Raw genomic sequence first — 6,027 nt, 5'->3', positions numbered from 1 at the left:
TAACCCAACCTGACATATTCAAAATAAAAGAACTTTTTTTAGGTACATATTTAAATTTATTTATTTTTATATCCAAAACCAATATCTGTGGGTATCAACTTCCACGATATTTTGTTAGAAAACGCCAATAAGTACAATTTATCAACAATTCCTAATACTATAATATATATATATATATAGATATATATATATATATATATTTGTATTAAGCTTCATAGCGTATTACACTACGCAAGTATCACACGCGCCTTAAGAAAGAATTTTCAGTGCCCACTGCAACCTGATGTTTGATGACAACACACACACACTAAATGCATTTTGTTGTTATGTTTGACATGATATGTAAACGGCAATTAAGAATTGTCAAACGTGTTACAATTTTCGGGTGTTATACAAATAAAATGAAAGAAATTCAATTAGCAAATGGTCATAACTAAAAATCTCTTAGTTGTACTCGGTGGACGATGTTGTCCTTATTATTTTTAAGGCTGTTAAAAATGCGTCGCTTGAGGCACGTTGCTGTAACGTACTTTAAGTCTGTTAGGTAAACGCGCATTTTCTTTGGTCGATTTACCGGGCACGGGGATTCCCCGCTGATAAACAGTAAATGGGCTTCACCGAAAGGCGGGTAAAATCAAGTATAATTCACCAGCTTTAACGCTCGTATCTCGAATGTTTTACATAGCACTGAAAATAGTTCACCGAAACAGGGCTTTCGGCATTGATTTTATATATATCCTGCACTCCACCGACCAGAGAAAATGCTGGTAATGACTTCTTAGGATTTAGGACGCGCGCTTTGGGCCTACTACCATCGATCAAAGAAGTATTAAGAAAAAAAGAAGAAGTCTAAGCGATGGTAGTGGGCATACCCCTGGACGTTAGAAAAACTTTTTAATTACAAACATATCGTAAAAGTATTATAAATAATAAAACAGTCTTACAAAAAAATTCAGTTAAATAAAGAACTCTTTTGCAACCGCTACTATAATCTTCAATTCACTTAAAACAATGAGTAGTATTTCTGAACGTTGAACCTGTCCATTCTTAAGCGCACGCTTACCATTATCCTAGGTGAGCGACAGAAAACGATACGATGCGACATTCCTCAAATACACTCCTAACAGAAAACATTCCCTGACGTAATAAAACTGTCCTTAAATGTTAAGAAGTATCGACTATATCCGAAAAATATCTTAGTTTTGTAGTTAAAGTTATTTCCCGCGAAAACGCTCGTCGAGTGCCAAGGCGTACTCGTGACGGCATTGACAAATTAGAGCTTTAGTTTGTCCTTGTTTCATAGCTAAAGATGATTGATTTCGGTATTGATAGCAAAACTAGCAATAATACTTTATATTTGCAGAAATTTTCAAAGTTCAAGCTGTACAAAATTATATTTATGTAGAAGTAAAGTCGTAGTGTTTAATTCGGCGTTTAAACTGTCATGGCGGATCTCAAGATTTTGCAGTGTTATTTATTGAAAATAAATACCAAACTATATTATAATATTATCATTAGATAAATTCAATATTTTAGTGATTCTGCGTTACTTTCATCATGCCTATTGGGAGTCCTCATATGTAGTGGTTTTAAAATTCACGTCCAAACGTTCCGCGCGCAATTGTGCTATCAACACCATAGACTAAATACAGCACGGCAAGGAGGCAGGAGATAATAATTATATCCACTGACCAGCAATTAACGTGTCCTCGCGCTAAAAGATTATCAAGACGGTCCATTTTGTCGTGTTTTCGCTTGTTGCTCACTTAGGATAATCGGTTATGTTATTAATGATACATTCAAAAACATTTTATATCTGCCGGATTAGGACATAAATTATATAATAGAATATGTCAAACCTCATATCTTGTATCACAAACAATTAGTAAATAATAATTTAGCAAAAGAATTCTGTAAAATATAATTCACATAACTACATGATTATGTTTATTTGGTGGATTTGGACAAAATATTTATCTGAGTTATAAGTAACAAAATAGTGAAATAAAAATAAATTACGCCCTAAATAGTAACTGTGCCAATAACTTTGTACATTTATCTTTGTAATAAACTAAATTGACAAATGTAGCTAATTTTTTTCTGTAACACGAAAATTGACAAGATTAACACTACTTTTACACCTGCCATATTAGTAGAGACAGTTATGTAATTATACCACGCAAGTGAAATTACTAGTACAGTTTTTATGACATACAAAAACTCACAACAAAATTGATAATATACTCTCTTACTATATAATAAACAAAATCAAATAGGTAATAAACCCATTAATATTGCGAAAATCATTATGCACAGAATAAAGAACATACAGAAACCGTGAATTATATTGAACCATCAAAAACCACTCCAGTTTAGTGTTTCTCGAACGTACGGTTAGTCACTTCAATCCATTTAGCAGTTGACTATAACTATTTTACCTCTAATGTTCTAAACCATAAAATGGGGAAAAAAAAGAAAAAAATTTTTAGCTAACATTTCTTTTTATTCTTTTTCGTATTGACCCTTGCCGGTTACCACCTGAGGGGTTACTACGGCGTCAACCCCCGTTGAGTGGGGGGAGCGCGAGAGCTCGCCATGAGAAGAGCCCCAGGGCTCGACGACATCGGGAAGACGTCGACCCGGTTCGATCTTAATCTGACTGTTGGTGGACTTTTGGACTAATCATTGTTTAGTCCGAGCGCTTTCGTGACCGTGGTAAGGGTCCACGTCCGGATGACGTCAGAAATCGGAGCCCTCGCCTTCGCCGGCGAAGATGCTGTGTTTGCTGTGTGTGTGTGTTGTTGGGACACATTGTATTGACGGGGGTATAAGTGGAGCGTTTTCAAAGTAGGTCTTCAGGTGGGTACTGACCGGCGTTACGCGTAATGTAACGTGTTACATCGCGAGCATTCGTGCAGTCAGTACGTCGTGTTACGGGGAAACCAGCGAGCAACGAGCCGCTCGTTGCTCACGCGGTTCGGTCAGTACGCTCTTGCAAGTCGTCCCGAATTGGTCCAATTAAATTTACGAGTTCTTCAAAATCGATCGGAGACATCATTTGGTTTTTAAAATTGCTATCAATGACAAACCACCATATACGCCTCTGTTTTTAAATAAGTTTGATGTCCAGTAACGTTTGTTCTTCTTCTTAATTTGGATGAAACAATAATATAATGCAATCAAAGATACCAACGCGTCCTCGCTGTCGGCCATCTTGAGTGAACAAACGGCGAAAGCGGAGCAGAGTTTTGACGAGCATATTATGCCGATTTTATAATGCAATAACGGCTGAATGCGGGTTCTGTATGTTCTTAATTTTTTGCCTTTATGTTTAACATGAAAGATAGGTTTATCTTGCTATTTTTGTATAAAATAATAAGAACTGTTTACGCTATCTTCAAAAAAATATTCTAATTTGAATTGCGTGGTTATTGTAAGCCCAGCGACGATTGGCACCATTATAGTAGCAAGTTTTACATAACATTTGTAAAAATCATATGTCGATTGCCTGTATTTGTCAGCATTTTAAGTAATAAGGCTCCGGTGTCTATTGTATAACATTGACTTCACATCTCAGGCACTTTCAAATAGCAACCTTTAACAGGCTCAGCGCCAATGCGGCAAAAGTTCTTCGCTATTTTTCTTTTCATATCATATGCTATAGTTTCCTAATATTTTGATATATGTGTACGCCAGTATTATTTAATTATTTTTTAAATACTTCAGTTTCTTTTGTAGTAGAAACCAACAGTGTGTATGTGTATGTGTGTGTGTGTATGTTTGTGTGTGTGTTTGTGTATGTGTGTGTGTGTATGTATGTGTGTGCGTGTGTGTATGTATGTATGAGTGTGTGTGTTTGTGGGTACCCCCGTATTACCCAACAATGCCAAAACAAGGCTTTTACATCGATGCCCTTTAATAAAATGTAAGCGGTTGCATAGACACGCAATGTTTTGTCTTCTTCTCTCTGATATTAAAATATTGATATAGATAAAACATTGTATAGCTCAACACCAGTTCCTCAACGTTTATTAGTACCTCTAAATGGTGTATATTCTAGTATACATTGGCCAATTGGTAATCAATTTATGATTTAACTTTAATAAGATTTCGTATATAAACATTTATTATTTTATACTATATATGTCATTATTTGTCCTACTCTGTGTGCTGAGGAAAAACTGCGCTCCATTTCGCAACATGTAGATAAATATTTCACATATAGGTAACATCAATTCAGTACATACGAGTACATAACAAGTGTGATAAGTAAGCATAGTTCTGCTAAGATTCTAATAATTTCATTATTAATGTCTTTGACAATCATGCCTTGTTAATATGGTTAACACAATACACTCGATTCGTTGATAAACTGTCTTATAATGTAGAAATTACTTTTCGTCACCATCCGTAGTATGTAAGTTTTAAAAATATAAAACAAGGCAAGCGTGCTATATAAAATCAAAAGCTACGCTCTGTACAAAGTTTTACAAAAAAAAAAATTATAACGTACTTTAAACTAAAACGTAACGCGATCATATTATAAGACAGATAAGACAAAATGAACTACGCTCTTTTTATTCACTTAAAGTTTATAAGTACTGCCGTGTAAAATAAGTACAGATTCATATTTGGTCACACATTTAAATTGAATCGATTCGATTTGACTTATTAGTTTGTTTGACTTATTATAGTACTTTGAAGTATTAAGCCGAGCAAAAGTACACATGTGCGCAGTTCTAGAATTGATTTTACGCTTATTAAAGCTGCAATATCATATATATTCAGGTCCAGTATTTTTTTTTACATAAGTGTCTTTTTTGCTTGTATTCAAGCCTCAATGTCGTAGATAAATAATCAACCATGCATAATTTATTATAAATATCAATAACATAGATAGATGGTTCAATAACATAGATCTAATATCATTCACTCAGTTTAACGCGTATTTAAGTTTAAATATAATAAATAATCAGGTCCAGATTTTTGTTTACTTTTTTTCATCACAAAATCGATTTTACATAATATAGTTGAGCTTCAATATCATAGAGTTTCTTTTTTTTTTTAATATCAATATCTATTTTACGCGTAGGCTTGAATATCGTAGATAATTTGGCCCGGATTTTTCTTTAATATAATTAACTAAATTTTATGTGCAGGAAAGCTTCAATGCCATATATAATCAGGACCAGATTATTTTTTATTTAAATCACGCTCATTTTTACGCGTTGTTGACTAGTTTTTTTTTAACACAACAATATCATTTTTACGCGTAGTTAAGTTTCAATATCATAGATACAATATAATTAGGCCCTAGATTTTTTAAGCTTGAATAATATAGATTTGTTATCTATCACAGCTTGATTGCCAGTGAAGTTGCTAATGGCGTTCGCACACCATGTCGACTCAACACAGACTCGACTGAAATTGAGGCATTGGAATGTGAGCCTTAATTACCTAAGCTAAATTTTCAATGATTTTGTGCTTGTCGCGACTAATGAACGAGTGGATCACCCATTGGCCACGCATCCAACAGAAGCTCTCTGAATATCACAAAACTACCGTTATAGCCATTGCTCCCCACCACGAGCGCTGACCCTACCGAATATATTCTGTAAAAAATTCATAGTACAACCTTAATAAATACATCGTGTTTTAAAATGTCTATGCGTAAACATTTTGTATATCATCGTCGATAACAATTACATAATATATAAGTACATAATAAAGTACTACATCTATGCATCAATTTGACTAATTTTTAACAACGGTAAATTCTTATATGTTACTTTTAGCTGATCGCAAACCAAAAAGCGAGCGCTGGATCCGCGAAATCATTACAAAAAAATTAAAGTTCCTCTAGATACTTTCATAAAGTGAAACATTATAAAATATAAATCCGTGTTGCGCACGCTACTTACTTTAAAACAATTCACATAAGGTATATTTTAGTCTGCTGAGTGTTTTACATAAAAAAAAAAAAAAGGTTTGCAATTTTTTATACAAACGACCCAGCTCCGACACTCC

The sequence above is a fragment of the Pararge aegeria genome, chromosome Z (assembly GCF_905163445.1).
Source record: "Pararge aegeria chromosome Z, ilParAegt1.1, whole genome shotgun sequence".
Classification (NCBI taxonomy): Eukaryota; Metazoa; Arthropoda; class Insecta; order Lepidoptera; family Nymphalidae; genus Pararge; species Pararge aegeria.
Note: the sequence above shows the minus strand (reverse complement) of the source record.